Source organism: Heptranchias perlo, chromosome 21 (genome assembly GCF_035084215.1).
Source record: "Heptranchias perlo isolate sHepPer1 chromosome 21, sHepPer1.hap1, whole genome shotgun sequence".
In the NCBI taxonomy this organism is placed as follows: Eukaryota; Metazoa; Chordata; class Chondrichthyes; order Hexanchiformes; family Hexanchidae; genus Heptranchias; species Heptranchias perlo.
Genome location: NC_090345.1, coordinates 48,319,210 through 48,337,621, shown reverse-complemented (window position 1 = coordinate 48,337,621; position 18,412 = coordinate 48,319,210). Strand labels below are relative to the sequence as shown.

Below are 18,412 nucleotides of genomic sequence, written 5' to 3'. Positions count from 1 at the left end.
AGTGAGTGAGACGCGCGTGCTTACACCATCAGCAGCACGGGTCAGAAAAGATTGTGGGATGAAGGAGAAGTAGAGAGTGAGAAGGAGGATTAGATATGCAGAGACCCTCATCATCGATACTTCCAGCACCTCCAGTGGCCACGGCCGCAGCGATGGCCCGCCCAATGATCGACAGCACTGTCCACTCCATGGGCGTGTGTGTCCTCCCCCGGGTCTTTCCTGCTGCCTGCTGTTATGCGCCTCCTTCTGCAAGAAAGAGGGAAGTGTGTCGATGAGTGTCCTGCAAGATGTTTGGGTCATGTGGCTGTCATGGTTGAATAGCTGCCAGTATGTGTGACCTGTGAGTTGTGGGTGTGTGGCTTGCAAGAGTGGTACTATGTGAGGGTGAGATGCAGCATCTGATTTGAACAGTTGAGTACTAATTGAAAGAGTTTGTTGGTCGGTGGGTGATGGGGGGGTGTAGTGTGTGGGGCAGTGGATGAGGCTAGAGGTGCAGTTGGTAGGAGATGCCACTGGACAGTTGAAGTCACTCACCTTGACCACTCGTGTCATATTATTGAACTTCTTCCTGCACTGCATCCATGTGCACGGTGCAATGCTCCTTGTATTCACCTTGTGTGCCACTTCCTCCCACTGCCTCCTCAGCATGTGTCTGGAGGGCCTCCTGCCCCCCCCCCTCTGCGGATAAAGGATGCCCCTCTGTGCATCCACCACCTGCACCAAGACCTCTAGTGAGTCGTTGGAGAGCCTTGGTGCACAATCTCTCGCCATACCCAGCGACGATGAAGGTACGGCGATATATTTCCAAGTCGGGATGGTGTGTGACTTGGAGGGGAACGTGCAGGTGGTGGTGTTCCCATTCTTCAGTATATTCCAGAACATAATTAGTTGCCACACCAATTCCAGGTCGCCTTGCAGCCACAGTCCACCTGCCCTTTAAGAGATGCAGGCTGCCTTTAAGTGGTGCTAGCCACTCCCAATATCGGAGCCCCCTGCTGGTGCGTGTAGCTACTCAAACGCGCAGGTAGCACTGGCTGTACGCAGCAATCACTGCAATCACCAGGCAGCACGAATGTCACGTTATAATGGAGAAATTATGTGAACGGCTGGTTGTAGTTACAGTGGGAGATCGGGACAACCCCGCAGAAATTCCAGGTGCTAGTCTCTTACACTATCTCTTAAATTATTTGATCTTAGGGATCTTCTCAAGCATCTACTAAGTACTGATCTTTTCCACACAAGTACTGCAGGATTCTTATAAACATACAAACACACAAAATTGGCAGACAGGAAAAGACCAGCTGGTCCATCAAGCCTGCCCCACACCATATGGCCGGAGCATCGTGGCTAAACACTTCTTCCCTCCCCTGACCTCCCCCCCACACCCACCCCCACAGCCATGTAATCTCCTGGGAGAGGTAAAGAACAATGCCTCTGGCTGATATGTCCTTGGAAGCATCTGTTAAGTTTCCTTTTATTTCCATTTAAGTGCTCTCATTGGTTAGGCTTCAGCTGGAGTATTGTGTTCAATTCTGGGCACCGCACTTTAGGAAGGATGTGAAGGCCTCAGAGAGGGTGCAGAAGAGATTTACTAGAATGGTACCAAGGATGAGGGACTTCAGTTATGTGGAGAGACTGGAGAAGCTGGGGTTGTTCTCCTTAGAGCCGAGAAGGTTGAGGGGAGATTTGATAGAGGTGTTCAAAATCATAAACGGTCTTGATGGTGTAAATAAGAAGAAACTGTTTCCAGTGGCAGAGGGGTCGGTAACCAGAGGACACAGATTTAAGGTGATCGGCAGAAGAGCCAGAGGCGACATGAGGAGATATTATTTCATGCAGCGAGTTGTTATGATCTGGAATGCACTGCCTGAAAGGGCGGTGGAAGCAGATTCAATAATAACTTTCAAAAGGAAAATGGATAAATACTTGAAGGGCTGTGGGGAAAGAGCAGGGGAATGGGACTAAATGGATAGCTCTTTCAAAGAGCTGGCACAGACACGATGGGCCGACTGTGCTGTACCTACTATTATACTGAGCTATGATACTGACATGGTGAGATATGTTAAAGCCAAGATAAGTGTATGATGTGTGATTGTGTTTAGGAACTTTGTTCTATGACAGTTTACCAATACCGACAGGCCCTACCTGGAGGACCATGCACATTTCTGGTCACTGTGCTATGAGAAAGATATCCCGGCACCAGGGAGGGTGCAATGAAGGGCAACTAAATTGGTAGCTGGGATTAGGCACCTGAGTTGTGATGAGAGGCTGTAAAAGCAGGGAATGTTTACACTGGAAATGAGAAGGGTGATCTTAGAGGAGGATTCAAGATCCTAAAGGTTATGGACAAAGTAATGTGTTTAACATCGTCACAGATTCTACAAGAAGGCAAAGCTTCAAATTTAGAAGAGGAAGGGTGAAAAGCCAGTTTCGATTTACTTTACGCAGACGGTGAAGGTGGTCTGGATTGGACTGCCAAGGAAGGCACTGGTGGCTGATTTGAATTTGCTGATTCAAGAGAGAGTTGGATAAGTAGCTGGAGGAGAATTTAATCGAGGGGTATGACAGGTATCATGGGATGATATTTCCCAGACACTGCGACTGACCAGATGGACGCAATGGTCTTTTCTGGTCCTGTACATTACCATCCTCCATTTTCGGAGATATTGTGCGTGTAAAGGATTCCCATAGCACCATCTGAAGATGAGCAAGGACTTCTCCTAGTATCCTGACCAATATTCACAGTCAACCAAATCCACCATTAAACAACTTATCTGCTCATTCATTTATTTGCTGATTGTGGGACCTTTATTGAAATTTTCTATCGTGTTTACCTACAAAACAACACTGATTACACTTCAAAAGTCATTCATCAGCTGCGAAACACTTTGCAACATCCTGAGGTACTATATATATGCAAGTTCTTTGTTTTTTATATCAGAACCATGAACATATCATTATAACAGTAAGCACTGTTTTCAGCTTTGCACTACTGGATTAAGTTACAAGTACCTATCAGAGGATTTGGGTTCTTGCGCTAGATATTTTCACAGATTCAGCCTCACTGATTGCTCGTGTAAGCAGATCTCATGTCCTCTACTATCTGGAGTGCACCTTTGCTTGTCCACTATCTAGATAAACAATAATATGTCTCAGGGATTGTAATAGCAAACCCTTACTCCATACAATGAGAGTCCTGAGCGGCGGGAGAGAGCGAGACCAGAGCGGAGATATAAACAGCGCAGAGAGAGCGAGAGTTCAGTCGGTGAGCGGCAGGAGAGAGCGAGACCAGAGCGGGGATATAAACAGCGCGGAGAGAGCGAGAGTCCAGTCGGTGAGCGGCGGGAGAGAGCGAGACCAGAGCGGGGATATAAACAGCGCGGAGAGAGCGAGAGTCCAGTCGGTGAGCGGCGGGAGAGAGCGAGACCAGAGCTTACTCTGAGACCAGCGGCAGTTCGGGGTGACGTCACCAGTCAGAAAGTGACGCGGCACAGGGGAGGCAGCTGATTGGTGAGTAGGTTCAGGTGAGTATTTCTACCATTTTACTGTAAGTAAAGTAATAAGAAAGGGAAGATCTGCAGGTTTTATAGCAGATAGTGTTTTTTTTTAGTGAACCTAGGTCCCTAGTATAGTTAACATTTTCTAATTTCAACGTAATTTAAAAGGGGTAACTAAGCTAAGGCAAGTCATGGCAGCAGACCTCGCACCCGTGATATGCTCCTCCTGCAAGATGTGGGAAGTCATGGACACTACCAGTGTCCCTGCCGACCATGTGTGCGGGAAGTGTGTCCACCTGCAGCTACTGACCGATCGTATCTCGGAGCTGGAGCTGCGGGTGGACTCACTGTGGAGCATCCGCGATGCAGAGAAACTCGTGGATAGCACGTTTAGCGAGTTGGTCACACCGCAGGTAAAGGGTATACAGGCAGGAAGTGAATGGGTGACCACCAGGAAGAGTAAGAGATGCAGGCAGGTAGTGCAGGGGTCCCCTGTGGCCATCCCCCTCTCAAACAGATATGCCACTTTGGATGCTGTTGGGGGGGATGACTTATCAGGGGAAGGCAGCAGCAGCCAACTTCCTGGCACCACGGGTAGCTCTGCTGCACAGGCTGGGAGGAAAAAGAGTGGCAGAGCTATAGTGATAGGGGACTCAATTGTAAGGGGAATAGACAGGCGTTTCTGCGGCCGCAACCGAGACTCCAGGATGGTGTGTTGCCTCCCTGGTGCAAGGATCAAGGATGTCTCGGAGCGGCTACAGAACATTTTGGAGGGGGAGGGCGAACAGCCAGCTGTCGTGGTGCACATAGGCACCAACGATATAGGTAAAAAAGGGGATGAGGTCCTAAAAGCAGAATATAGGGAGTTAGGAGGTAAATTAAAAAATAGGACCTCAAAGGTAGTAATCTCAGGATTGCTGCCAGTGCCACGTGCTAGTCAGAGTAGAAATAGGAGGATATTTCAAATGAATACGTGGCTAGAGGAATGGTGCAAGGGGGAGGGATTCAATTTCCTGGGACACTGGAAACGGTTCTGGGGGAGGTGGGACCAGTACAAACCGGATGGTCTGCACCTGGGCAGGGCCGGGACCGCTGTCCGAGGAGGAGTGTTTGCTAGTGCTGTTGGGGAGGATTTAAACTAAAGTGGCAGGGGGTTGGGAACCTGAGCAGGGAGAGAGAGGAAAGCGTAACAGGAAGGGACAGAAGGTATGGAGTAATAGGTAAAGTGTTAAAAAAGGAAAAAGCAGGAACTAAGCGTCACAAAACAGATTTGAAAGTTCTTTATCTGAATGCACGTAGCATTCGTAATAAAATGGACGAGTTAACGGCACAAATAACTACGTATGGGTATGATCTTGTGGCCATTACAGAAACATGGCTGCAGGGTGACAACGACTGGGAATTAAATATGCCAGGGTATTTAACAATCAGGAAGGACAGGCAGGAAGGAAGGGGAGGTGGGGTGGCTATGTTAATAAAGGAAGGAATCACTGTAATACAGAGAAATGATATTGGGACAAAGCATCAAGATAATGAAACAGTTTGGGTGGAGATAAGGAATAATAAGGGGAAAAAAACATTAGTGGGCGTAGTATATAGGCCTCCTAATAGTTGCAACTCTGCTGGAAGAAGTATTAATCAGGAGATAGTCGGGGCATGTAATAAGGGAACAGCTATAATTATGGGGGATTTTAATTATCATATTAACTGGACAAATCAAATTGGGCAGAGCAGCCTTGAGGACGAGTTCATTGAGTGCATCAGGGATGGATTTCTTGAGCAGTATGTAACTGATCCTACAAGGGGGCAGGCAACCTTGGACCTGGTCCTGTGTAATGAGTCAGGATTAATTAATAATGTCCTAGTTAAGGATCCCCTTGGAACGAGCGACCACAACATGGTTGAATTCCATATCCAATTAGAGGGTGAGAAGGTTGATTCTCAAACAAGCGTACTGAGCTTGAATAAAGGAGACTATGATGGTATGAGAGCGGAATTGACTAAAGTGGACTGGGAAAATAGATTAAAGGGTAAGACGGTACATGAGCAGTGGTGTTCATTTAGGGAGTTATTTTACAACTTTCAAAATAAATATATTCCACTGAGGAAAAAAGGGTGTAAAAGAAATGACAGCCATCCGTGGCTAAGTAAAGAAATCAAGGATAGTATCCGACTAAAAACAAGGACAAATAAGGTAGCCAAACTTAGTGGGAGGATAGAAGATTGGGAATTCTTCAAAAGACAGCAAAAAGTAACTAAAGGATTGATTAAGAAAGGGAAGTTAGATTATGAAAAGAAATTAGCAAAAAATATAAAAACAGATAGCAAGAGTTTCTATAGTTATATAAAAAGAAAAAGGGTGGCTAAGGCAAGCGTAGGTCCCTTAGAGGATGAGACCGGGAAATTAATGGTGGGAAACATGGAGATGGCAAAATTGCTGAACAAATATTTTGTCTCAGTCTTTACAGTAGAGGACACTAAGAATATCCCAACACTGGACAAACAGGGGACTCTCGGGGGGGAGGAGCTAAATACGATTAAAATCACTCAGGAGATGGTACTCAGTAAAATAATGGGACTCAAGGCGGATAAATCCCCTGGACCTGATGGCTTCCATCCTAGGGTCTTGAGGGAAGTGGCAGTAGGGATTGTGGATGCTTTGGTGATAGTTTTCCAAAATTCCCTGGACTCAGTAGAGGTCCCGGCAGATTGGAAAACTGCTAATGTAACACCGTTATTTAAAAAGGGTAGTAGGCAGAAGGCTGGAAATTATAGGCCAGTTAGCTTAACATCTGTGGTGGGTAAAATTTTGGAGTCTATTATTAAGGAGACAGTAACGGAACATTTAGATAAGCATAATTTAATAGGACAAAGTCAGCATGGCTTTATGAAGGGGAAGTCATGTCTGACAAATTTGCTTGAGTTCTTCGAGGATATAACGTATAGGGTGGATAAAGGGGAACCAGTGGACATAGTGTATTTAGACTTCCAGAAGGCATTCCACAAGGTGCCACATAAAAGATTATTACTTAAGATAAAAAATCACGGGATTGGGGGTAATATTCTGGCATGGGTGGAGGATTGGTTATCGAACAGGAAGCAGAGAGTTGGGATAAATGGTTCATTTTCGGACTGGCAACCAGTAACCAGTGGTGTTCCACAGGGGTCGGTGCTGGGTCCCCAACTCTTTACAATCTATATTAACGATTTGGAGGAGGGGACCGAGTGCAACATATCAAAATTTGCAGATGATACAAAGATGGGAGGGAAAGTAGAGAGTGAGGAGGACATAAAAAACCTGCAAGGGGATATAGACAGGCTGGGTGAGTGGGCGGAGATTTGGCAGATGCAATATAATATTGGAAAATGTGAGGTTATGCACTTTGGCAGGAAAAATCAGAGAGCAAGTTATTTTCTTAATGGCGAGAGACTGGAAAGTACTGCAGTACAAAGGGATCTGGGGGTCCTAGTGCAAGAAAATCAAAAAGTTGGTATGCAGGTGCAGCAGGTGATCAAGAAAGCCAACGGAATGTTGGCTTTTATTGCTAGGGGGATAGAATATAAAAACAAGGAGGTATTGCTGCAGTTATATAAGGTATTGGTGAGACCGCACCTGGAATACTGCATACAGTTTTGGTCTCCATACTTAAGAAAAGACATACTTGCTCTCGAGGCAGTACAAAGAAGGTTCACTCGGTTAATCCCGGGGATGAGGGGGCGGACATATGAGGAGAGGTTGAGTAGATTGGGACTCTACTCATTGGAGTTCAGAAGAATGAGAGGCGATCTTATTGAAACATATAAGATTGTGAAGGGTCTTGATCGGGTGGATGCATTAAGGATGTTCCCAAAGATGGGTGAAACTAGAACTAGGAGGCATAATCTTAGAATAAGGGGCTGCTCTTTCAAAACTGAGATGAGGAGAAACTTCTTCACTCAGAGGGTGGTAGGTCTGTGGAATTTGCTGCCCCAGGAAGCTGTGGAAGCTACATCATTAGATAAATTTAAAACAGAAATAGACAGTTTCCTAGAAGTAAAGGGAATTAGGGGTTATGGGGAGCGGGCAGGAAATTGGACATGAAGCTGAGTTCGGATCGGTCAATGCCCTGTGGGTGGCGGAGAGGGCCCAGGGGCTGTGTGGCCGGGTCCTGCTCCGACTTCTTGTGTTCTTTAGATTTGTGGTTGGGATCAGATCAGCCATGATCTTATTGAATGGCGGAGCAGGCTCGAGGGGCCGATTGGCCTACTCCTGCTCCAATTTCTTATGTTCTTATGTTCTTATACAGTAGCTACTGGAATGCATTACATGTCACCAAGTGAATTTTCCTGTCTTTATCAACAGCTGACTGGAGAATCACTCTACTGATTTGAAACACAGACTTCGAAACAATAAATAAATTTAGATGAATGAACTGTACACAGTTTTCAGAGTGAGATATATTTTCCCTAAACTACTCAATACGTAAAACAACAAAGACACAATCAGCTTTCTCTCTAAATATAATCTCTGACCATAAGTCTACTTACTATAACCTTACAATAAGCATGTCCCAAGGATCATAACAGCCATATTGAGTCTGTGAGATGAAGTCATTGCCCACTGAGCTGTCAATCACAGAAGGCTCCAACCAATCAAGGATTGCCCTCTTTCCAGAGGACTCAGAAAGAGCTGTCAATCAAATTCATTGCCCCTGGTTGAGGGCTTACCCTTTGATAGTTGACCAGAGGCCCTTCAGCAGCCTGCCTTGCTGTGCCCCACACAGTGTGAATTGATTAGAATGGCACCTCAAGCTAGCCAGATGTCACAATGGTTTACCTCTGAGACAATGGTGCCACCTTTAACAGCATCGGGGATGTTTGGGATTATAATTAACACTCACCCACCTTGAGATGATTACTAATTAACACCTCGGAACGTCAATATCTGGGCCAAAAGAATTTGTACAGACAAACTAGGTTTTCAGTTGAAAGGAATACTGTGTGTAGCCTTGAGAGTTAACTCCAAGTGCTGATTCTAGCATTACAAGAATACAAATTAAAAATTCAACACAGGTGAAAATCCATTTTGTTACAGTGCCTAAGATCATACCTTTCACACTTATTATAGATAGCAAGTTGTAAGCCAGGTAACAAAAAACAATGAAAAAGAAAAAACACAATAATTGTGATAAACCAGCATAAATTACATGTGCATAACAAGAGCATAATGCATGGAGAACGAATATTACTTCTGTTTAATTATATTGTAATGATACTGTGATTTGCAATTTATAATGGGATTAAATGCATAGCTTTTAGACAGCAGGTGCAGGAGCAATGGGCCAAGAGGCCTCCTTCTGTGCTACAAAATTCTAGGATTGCATGAAAATTTCTCAAATAAGAATGAGTTATACTGTGATACTTTTCTAACTAGGCAGTGGCCTAAAATCTGTAATAAGCTCATTTCACCTTTAACATGAATTTGTTCACAGGAATAATCAATGACTGTACAGTCATACTTGTCGGTGACATCACAAGTCTAATTCATTCATGACTCTGTACTGTGTGCTCAGGCTATTTTTGTAGCACATTATTGGCTAAGTGCTATTTACAGTATTATTCATACACCAAATGTAATCCAGTATTTTTTCACTGCAACATAATTTTCCAGAACTGCCATTCTTGCTTTCCTTTTTAACTTAGATATACTTCAAAATAGGTTGGAATTGATTCTGGTCTCACTTCATCAATTACTTACCTTCCAGAGTACCTGTTCCATATCCTACATTCTGATTATAAAAATACATCCCAGAAATCAAACAATCTGACTAGAATTTTTGCGAAGTCAACAACAATAACTTGCATTTATATAGCACCTTTAACATAGTAAAATTCCCAAGGTGCTTCACAGGAGCGATTATCAGACAAGATTTGACACCAAGCCACATAAGGAGATATAAGGTCATGTGACCATAAGCTTGGTCAAAGAGGTAGGTTTTAAGGGACATCTTAAAGGAGGGGAAAGAGTGTAGAGAGACGGAGAGGTTTAGGGAGGGAATTCCAGAGATTGGGGCCTAGACAGCTGAACGTATGGCCGCCAGTGGTGGGGTGAAGGAAATCATGGTTCTCAAAGGGTTGTAGGGCTGGAGGAGGTTACAGAGATCGGGAAGCTCTCTGCCAAGCGCAAAAAGTTGACAAATTACCTCTGTTAAGTCATTAGGTAGTTTATTCTGCTTCTCCATTCCTCTATATTTGAGGTGGGTAGGAACATTCCATTAAAAAGCAACACAGATTCACAATATTTTCAGGTATTATGAATTCATATCAAAACGCAAGGGGGGTTAAATTGGATAACCCCTGAAATCGGACACAGGGAATGAGGTACGCGATTAACCCACGCCCGGTCGTTGCGACACGGGCAGCACGTTGCACTCGCGCTGCCTGCTGTTTTAAATGATTGCTGCGTGCAGCCAGCACTACCTTTGCTGTTGATTGGCTGCACGCAACGACAGGGGGGGCCCCGATATCGCGAGCGGCTTCTTAAAGACAGCCTGCACCTCTTAAAGGGGAGGCGCATTGTGGCTGCAAGAAGTGGTGGGAGTCGTTTCAAAACTGAATCTGTGCTGTGATACTTTGAAGAATGACTGTGCCTGAGAGAGATAGTGCACCAAGGTTCTCCGATGATGCACTGGAGGCTTTGGTGCAAGAGGTGGAGAGAAAGCGGACATCCTATATCCGCAGGGGGGGCAGGAGGCCCTCCGGACGTATGCTTAAGAGGCAGTGGGAGGAAATAGCAAAGGAGGTAAATGCCAAGGGCATAGCTTCAAGAACATGGATGCAATGCAGGAAGACGTTTAATGATCTGGCACAAATTGTGAAAGTAAATGAGTTCAAGCTTCATATGGCATATCCTACCAACTGCACCACTAGCCTCATCAACTGCTGCTCAGTTCACTACACCCCCATCACCCACCTACCAACAATCTCTTTCAATCAGTACTCAACCGTTCAAATCATAAACTTTATCTCACCCTCACACATTACCACTGTTGCAAGCAGCCCACCCACAACTCACAGGTCACACACACAGGCAGCTATTCAACCATAACAGCCACATCACCCAAACATCTTACAGGACACTCACTTTCATAACAGAAGGCAGCAAATGGCAGTGGCTCCATGGAACATGAACCTGCTGTCCACTCTCAGGATGACAGCATTCCTGTCCCATCCCAGCCACTCTGCCAGTGCCCTTGTCAACTAGCCAGCCCACTCCCTGTAGAGTATTGAAACTTCATCCAAGTATAGAAAACCTCCAAAAACACTTACAATGCATCAGCAGCCAGAAGCAATAATGCAGCAACTAAACTGTAACTACTTCATCATTCCTTTTAATAGCACTGGTGGGGGGAGGGGGGTCCTTCATGCCATTTAAATCATGTTCAGCGGTGCGAGGTTAAGACAGGGCTTTGGATCGAGTGTGGAGTTCCAAAATAACAGCATTGCCTTCAAATCAGCATTGCACACTGAATTGCATCATATTCTCCCTACTCTGCATGCTGCCGGCACTCGTTACGTGTACACCTTTACCAAGGTGGCGCGCGCATCTCCGACCCCATTTTCGAGGCTTAGTTGTCCGTGTAGCTCCTAAAAAACGGCGCTACATGGCCCAATTTCACCCCCAAGAACTTTGGTAAAGGATATTTTAATAATTAGCCATTTGTATGCTCCACTGTAGATTAGGTGTGATTCAAGGAAGTGAATACCTGGAATCAAATATAGTCCATTCCTACATGTGGGTGGGCAATATCAAAGTCAATTCTCCAGCTGAATTGATGGCCTCAATTTTTACTGCATGCTCCCCACCCCCCACCCTCCATTGACAGGAGTTAAAATATCAGGATCGGGCGACCTTACTCCAACCCGAACGCATTCCCGCCCCTTTAAATTTTGAAGTGTAGAATTCAGGCCACAGACAAGGCTCTCGCAAAAGGCCGGCAGGGGCTTATTTACCATACCAAATTTGCGGCCTGATAGCATCATCGGCGCAGTGACTTAAATTTAACAGAAAGCGAAGGGGAGGACCGAGCTCTGGGATTCCCGGCTTCTGATCTGATGCGGGGGCTGACGGCTCCTCAAGGTAAGTGGTTCTTACAGCACTCCTTATGGACCAGGAGGAGCAGCAGTGCTCTCCCCAGGCCCGATCTCCAGCCTCTCTCCCCAGTCCCGATCTCCAGCCTCCCTCCCCAGGCCCGATCACCAGCCTCCTTCCCCAGGCCCGATCTCCAGCCTCCCTCCCCCAGTCCCGATCTCCAGCCTCCCTCCCCCAGGCCCGATCTCCAGCCTCCCTCCCCCAGGCCCGATCTCCAGCCTCCCTCCCCCAGGCCCGATCTCCAGCCTCCCTCCCCCAGTCCCGATCTCCAGCCTCCTTCCCCCAGTCCCGATCTCCAGCCTCTCTCCCCAGTCCCGATCTCCAGCCTCCCTCCCCAGGCCCGACCACCAGCCTCCTTCCCCAGGCCCGATCTCCAGCCTCCCTCCCCCAGTCCCGATCTCCAGCCTCCCTCCCCCAGGCCCGATCTCCAGCCTCCCTCCCCCAGGCCCGATCTCCAGCCTCCCTCCCCCAGTCCCGATCTCCAGCCTCCCTCCCCCAGTCCCGATCTCCAGCCTCCCTCCCCCAGTCCCGATCTCCAGCCTCCCTCCCCCAGTCCCGATCTCCAGCCTCCCTCCCCCAGTCCCGATCTCCAGCCTCCCTCCCCTAGTCCCGATCTCCAGCCTCCCTCCCCTAGTCCCGATCTCCAGCCTCCCTCCCCTAGTCCCGATCTCCAGCCTCCCTCCCCCAGTCCCGATCTCCAGCCTCCCTCCCCCAGTCCCGATCTCCAGCCTCCCTCCCCCAGTCCCGATCTACAGCCTCCCTCCCCCAGTCCCGATCTCCAGCCTCCCTCCCCCAGTCCCGATCTCCAGCCTCCCTCCCCCAGTCCCGATCTCCAGCCTCCCTCTCCTAGTCCCGATCTCCAGCCTCCCTCCCCTAGTCCCGATCTCCAGCCTCCCTCCCCTAGTCCCGATCTCCAGCCTCCCTCCCCCAGTCCCGATCTCCAGCCTCCCTCCCCCAGTCCTGATCTCCAGCCTCCCTCCCCTAGTCCCGATCTCCAGCCTCCCTCCCCCAGTCCCGATCTTCAGCCTCCCTCCCCTAGTCCCGATCTCCAGCCTCCCTCCCCCAGTCCCGATCTCCAGCCTCCCTCCCCTAGTCCCGATCTCCAGCCTCCCTCCCCTAGTCCCGATCTCCAGCCTCCCTCCCCTAGTCCCGATCTCCAGCCTCCCTCCCCCAGTCCCGATCTCCAGCCTCCCTCCCCTAGTCCCGATCTCCAGCCTCCCTCCCCCAGTCCCGATCTCCAGCCTCCCTCCCCTAGTCCCGATCTCCAGCCTCCCTCCCCCAGTCCCGATCTCCAGCCTCCCTCCCCTAGTCCCGATCTCCAGCCTCCCTCCCCTAGTCCCGATCTCCAGCCTCCCTCCCCCAGTCCCGATCTCCAGCCTCCCTCCCCTAGTCCCGATCTCCAGCCTCCCTCCCCTAGTCCCGATCTCCAGCCTCCCTCCCCCAGTCCCGATCTCCAGCCTCCCTCCCCTAGTCCCGATCTCCAGCCTCCCTCCCCTAGTCCCGATCTCCAGCCTCCCTCCCCTAGTCCCGATCTCCAGCCTCCCTCCCCTAGTCCCGATCTCCAGCCTCCCTCCCCTAGTCCCGATCTCCAGCCTCCCTCCCCTAGTCCCGATCTCCAGCCTCCCTCCCCCAGGCCTGATCTCCAGCCTCCCTCCCCTAGTCCCGATCTCCAGCCTCCCTCCCCTAGTCCCGATCTCCAGCCTCTCTCCCCTAGTCCCGATCTCCAGCCTCCCTCCCCTAGTCCCGATCTCCAGCCTCCCTCCCCTAGTCCCGATCTCCAGCCTCCCTCCCCCAGGCCTGATCTCCAGCCTCCCTCCCCTAGTCCCGATCTCCAGCCTCCCTCCCCAAGCCCTGATCTCCAGCCTCCCTCCCCTAGTCCCGATCTCCAGCTTCCTTCCCCAAGCCCTGATCTCCCGCCTCCCTCCCCTAGTCCCAATCACCAGCCTCCCTCCCCAAACCCCGATCTCTAGCCTCTAGCTGACTTGAGATGACCAAACGTATTTCACATACAGCCCTACAGCCAGCAGAAAGAAGCAGCACTTCATCCCTTCGACCCGGGAGGAATTTGAAATCCAGATCTCAGTGATGAAAGGACATAGTGTTAGCCCACTGTGTGACCCTGTCCCCTCGCAACAGAGTTATTGGCCCGGAATTTGATCTAAAAATGATGGCGAGCCCAACAGCGCTCCCCGTTATTTCAGGGTAAATGGAAGACCACGTGTGCTGTCAAACGCAGTAATCCAGAAGTTGCTCCACCAAATGCCCTGCTCCTTCGAAAGCTGTGTGGGAAGGTCAGCTTGCTGGCTGACTCACCGTTCGAATCAATGGACCAGCGTGAATTTGCTCTCCAGCCCAGCTGGAAACTAATTATTTTCACCAGAAAATTTTCACCTGTTATTCTAGTTCTTTAATGGCGCAATAAGTCTTAATTACTGCCAAACAACCTCTCTGGCACTGAAAATTTACTTTTACAAATGTGGACTCTCATTCCTTCACATTTTAATTATTATTGCACATTTAAAAAAATAATAACTTTTATTTTTTTTACTTTTTCCTTCTGTTGCTTTTATCTCTGCCTTTTAATCCAATATTTCTTACCCTCTCTTTGTTTCGATTTTTGCAATTGATTTTACATTGAATTTACTATTCTCACTAACATTTCCTGGTTCTGTGTTTGCAAGGCTTGTTAACCATGCCTCAATCTGATTGGTTAAGGGGGATACACAGCTCCTTGCCCCGTTCACAAAGCTCACTGATGCCCAGGAGAGGACGCTGTGCTTTATTCGGCTCTCCATTGCAGGAAGTTGGTGACCAAAAGCCTGTGGATAGTTTGTGGGCGAGTTTAAATGTAACGAGTGGCGGGCGTCGTTCATTTGCTGCTCAGCCCAAAACCCAGGTCAATGACTTTGTCTTGTCAGTGCTAACGGGCCATTTCTTCACTCACTATCCAGTCTGCCTCTGTCAATCTGCAGCGATTCAATCACTGTTTATCTTTCATATTGGATCCATTTCCCTAAGTGACCCTTTATTTTTTCCCTGCTGCTTTGTCTCCTGATAAATTTTCATATCTATTTCCACAGCAGACCAAATAACATCCAAAGGGATGAAATTTACACTTGGGTAAAATTCCTAGATGCACCTTTAACAAAGTGGGTCTGATCTGAGTGGGTCACAAATTGATCAATTTGCTCCGAAGCTAAATGGATTACTCGATCACAGTTTGCTGCGGATGAAATGTTTATTTACAATTATTTAAGTCAAACTTTGATCTCTTTTTGAGGACAGACACAGAGGGGGGCCACCGCACAGTAAGGCCACATCTGGCACTGCTCAGGCACTTTGCAGCCTCTGCATGAATAAGCTAACCTTGCACGATAATGTGGTCAGCTCATTTGAATACTTATGTAGTATTCTGGGCGCATCACTCATGGTGTGCCGGGAGTGCAAGGGCTGGAATTTCAGCTGCCAGCAGTCAGTCAAGTGCTGCTGGCAGCCCATTCAATGTTAGTAGGATTTTGCGGCATGGGACAGTGGTGCAGAGGTAGCATGGGAGCAGGAGTTGCTGGGAAGCATTGGGTAGGATTGGCAGAGAAGCTGGAAAAATTGAGCGACTCCTGTACTGTTAGTGTGGAGCCTCACTCGATGGGAGCATGGGTCAGAGATAGAACTACAGTACAGATTCTTCAACCCATGTATCCATCAAGCTAAGCTACACGCTGGAATCAGAACATTACTGAATAAACCCTAGTAAATCTAATTCTGTTTCTATTACGTGGGATTCCTGGATTTTTACCAGTGTTTTGCAGAGTGCATTCTGCAATTCTGCTCATTTACAATTAACGACCCAATGGCTTTACACTGACTGAATGGGGTGAATTTTCATCTTCACCATTGAGCAGAAAGCAGGCAGGAGGGGATTGGCTGCCATTTTACACCCCGCCTGGTTTTAGTTTCCACAATGAAAATTCATCCCAATGTGTCTATCACTATCTTTGGAATTTTACGCTAGCAAGTCTCTCAGATTCAGTGTCATAGTTCTATACTAAACTACCCTCAGATACTTGTTTTCCGATCAATCTACTGATGATTGCAGCAACATATTGAATTAAAGTGAGATATGGGGGGTGATTTTAGCGGCAGGCAGGCAGGAGGCTTGGGAGGCTTGAAGCAGGTGTAAAGGAAGTGAGGCCTGGCTGATATTAACAGCCGGGGCTCATTATAAGATTGGCAGGCTGGCCGGCCATTCATGTAGGCAACAGGCCGCCCGCCCACCAAGACCCTGCAATATCCAACAGGCCACTATTTAAGGGGTGAATGCACTTCTTAAAGAGAGGTTATATTCGCTGAATCTCAACACTGCTTTCAGCTCTATTTACTATTGTGCTACAGGTAGAAGATGCCTGGGAGGAGGGGAAAGGCTGGCCTCAGGTTTTCCGATGCCTCCCTGAAGGTGTTGCTGGCAGCTGTGAGGGCCTGGAGGGAAGTGCTGTTTCCACAGAACAAGAGGATGCCCAACAGCATGACCAAGAACGCCTGGTTGGAGGAGGTCAAATGAGTTATCAGTAGGAACATCGCCCCTAGGACCTGGATCCTGTTCTGCAAGAGAGTCAATGACCTCAAGGCGTCACTCATCTCACGCTCTCTGCCCTCCCTCAGATCAGTGGGAGTTATGTTCTGCAGCCCTATGAGAGTGAGGGTGGCACTACGGGACAGGCAATTGCTGTCCCCTCTCAGGAAGGCAGCACGTCTGCTACCTCCCCACCCCCTCAACCAATACCTGCCATGGAGACAGCAGCCAAGGAGCTCCAGTCTGCAGCCATGCCCTCACCTGCTCGGGCTCCCAGAGATCGCTGCCCACAAACATCCTCAAGGTCCTAAAATGATCCACCGCAGCCTACCACCTGCTCTGCTGAAATCACAGGGGGAGCATTTTGTAGAAGTAGTAGAGTGAGGAAACCTTTTTAAAAGGCTTTACGGGTTGACACTTGGGTGTTTGATGATTTGATATAAATTATTTTGTTTGGGTGCACATTAAAAGCATTATCACTTTTGGCACTTTGGTCTGCAGAGTGTTTGCAGAGCAGGTTATTAGTCTGCCTTGTCAGAAAGTCATTGGTGTGAAAGTTGGCTGAATGTGTTCAGTGTTAGGGAATGCAGAATTGAGGGAGCGGTGACTGAGGTTCCCAGCACTGTTACTGCAAAGGGGATCGGATTCTGTTTTATTGGGAGGGGACCAAGTTGTTAACCTGAACTGTTGAACAATTACTGTAGCCCTTACATCTCTATCCTCAAGGTGCTCTACTGACCCTGCCTCCTCTGCCTCTGCCTCGCCTTTACCCACCTGTTCCTCATCACTCTTCTTGTAAAGTGCGAAAAAGTGCGAGGTGATGCACTTTGGAGGGACTAACAAGGCAAGGGAATACACAATGAATGGGAGGACCCTAGGCAAGACAGAGGGTCAGAGGGATCTTGGTGTGCAAGTTCACAGATCCCTGAAGGCGGCGGAACAGGTAGATAAGGTGGTAAAGAAGGCATATGGGGTACTTGCCTTTATTAGCCGAGGCATAGAATATAAGAGCAAGTTGGTTATGATGGAGCTGTATAAAACACTGGTTAGGCCACAGCTGGAGTACTGTGTGCAGTTCTGGTCGCCACACTACAGGAAGGATGTGATCGCTTTGGAGAGGGTGCAGAGGAGATTCACCAGGATGTTACCAGGGCTGGAGCGCTTCAGCTATGAAGAGAGACTGGGAAGATTGGGTTTGTTTTCCTTGGAGCAGAGGAGGCTGAGGGGGGACATGATTGAGGTGTACAAAATTATGAGGGGCACAGATAGGATGGATACTAAGGAGCTTTTTCCCTTCGTTGAGGGTTCTATAACAAGGGGACATAGATTCAAGGTAAAAGGCGGGAGGTTTAGAGGGGATTTGAGAAAGAACTTTTTCACCCAGAGGGTGGTTGGAGTCTGGAACTCACTGCCTGAAAGGGTTGTGGAGGCAGGAACCCTCACAACATTCAAGAAGCATTTGGATGAGCACTTGAAATGCCATAGCATACAAGGCTACGGACCAAATGCTGGAATATGGGATTAGAGTAGACAGGGCTGATGGCCGGCGCGGACACGATGGGCCGAAGGGCCTCTATCCGTGCTGTATGACTCTATGACTCTATGACTCTAAATCTGCCTCCTGTAGCTCCAATCCTATCTGGATAGCGATGTTGTGCAGGACACAGTAGACCATTATTATGCGCAAGATTCTCATACTGAACAGAGTCCCTGGACCTATCAAGGCATCTGATGCATTGCTTGAGGAGCCCAGAGGTGAGCTCGAGGAGCCTCCTAGATGTCATTTTACCTGATCTACGCAGGCATGGTGGGGCTGCGAAGGGGTGTCATGAGCCATGGTAGAAGGGGGGTAACCTTTGTCTCCAAGCAGCCATCCTCGAAAATTCTTGCCAGGTTGGAAAGGTGGGGGGGTATTTGACTGCTCCAAGATGAATGCATCATGGCAGCTGCCTGGGAACTGGGCAGATGTGAATGATGTGTTTGGTGTGATGGAAGTAGTAGATGAAAGGTCCTGGCTGGTCCTGAGGTGTCCTAATGGCAATATGAGTACAGTCAAAGGCGCACTGCACTCGCTGGAAGCCGCCATCGCTTTGAACCCCAAGGCTCCATCATTTTGAGTGCTCTCATCGATAGGAAACGATATACATTGGCTCACTCTGGCAAATAGTGCATTGGTCTCTCGCGTGATGCACTTGTGGACCGGCAACCGTGCAATCA

At 48.3% G+C, this 18,412-nt stretch overlaps 1 protein-coding gene and 1 long non-coding RNA gene across 6 annotated transcripts in view; one reads left to right on the top strand and one right to left on the bottom strand.

Moving 5' to 3' along the window:
- mypn (myopalladin) overlaps positions 1-18,412 on the bottom strand; it is a 441,574-nt gene that overhangs the window by 339,677 nt on the left and 83,485 nt on the right. The gene's annotated exons all lie outside the window — the stretch shown is intronic.
- LOC137340219 (uncharacterized) lies at positions 11,356-16,680 on the top strand. The gene is made up of 2 exons (XR_010966744.1): positions 11,356-11,616; positions 16,018-16,680. It is a non-coding gene; the product is annotated as an uncharacterized lncRNA (long non-coding RNA).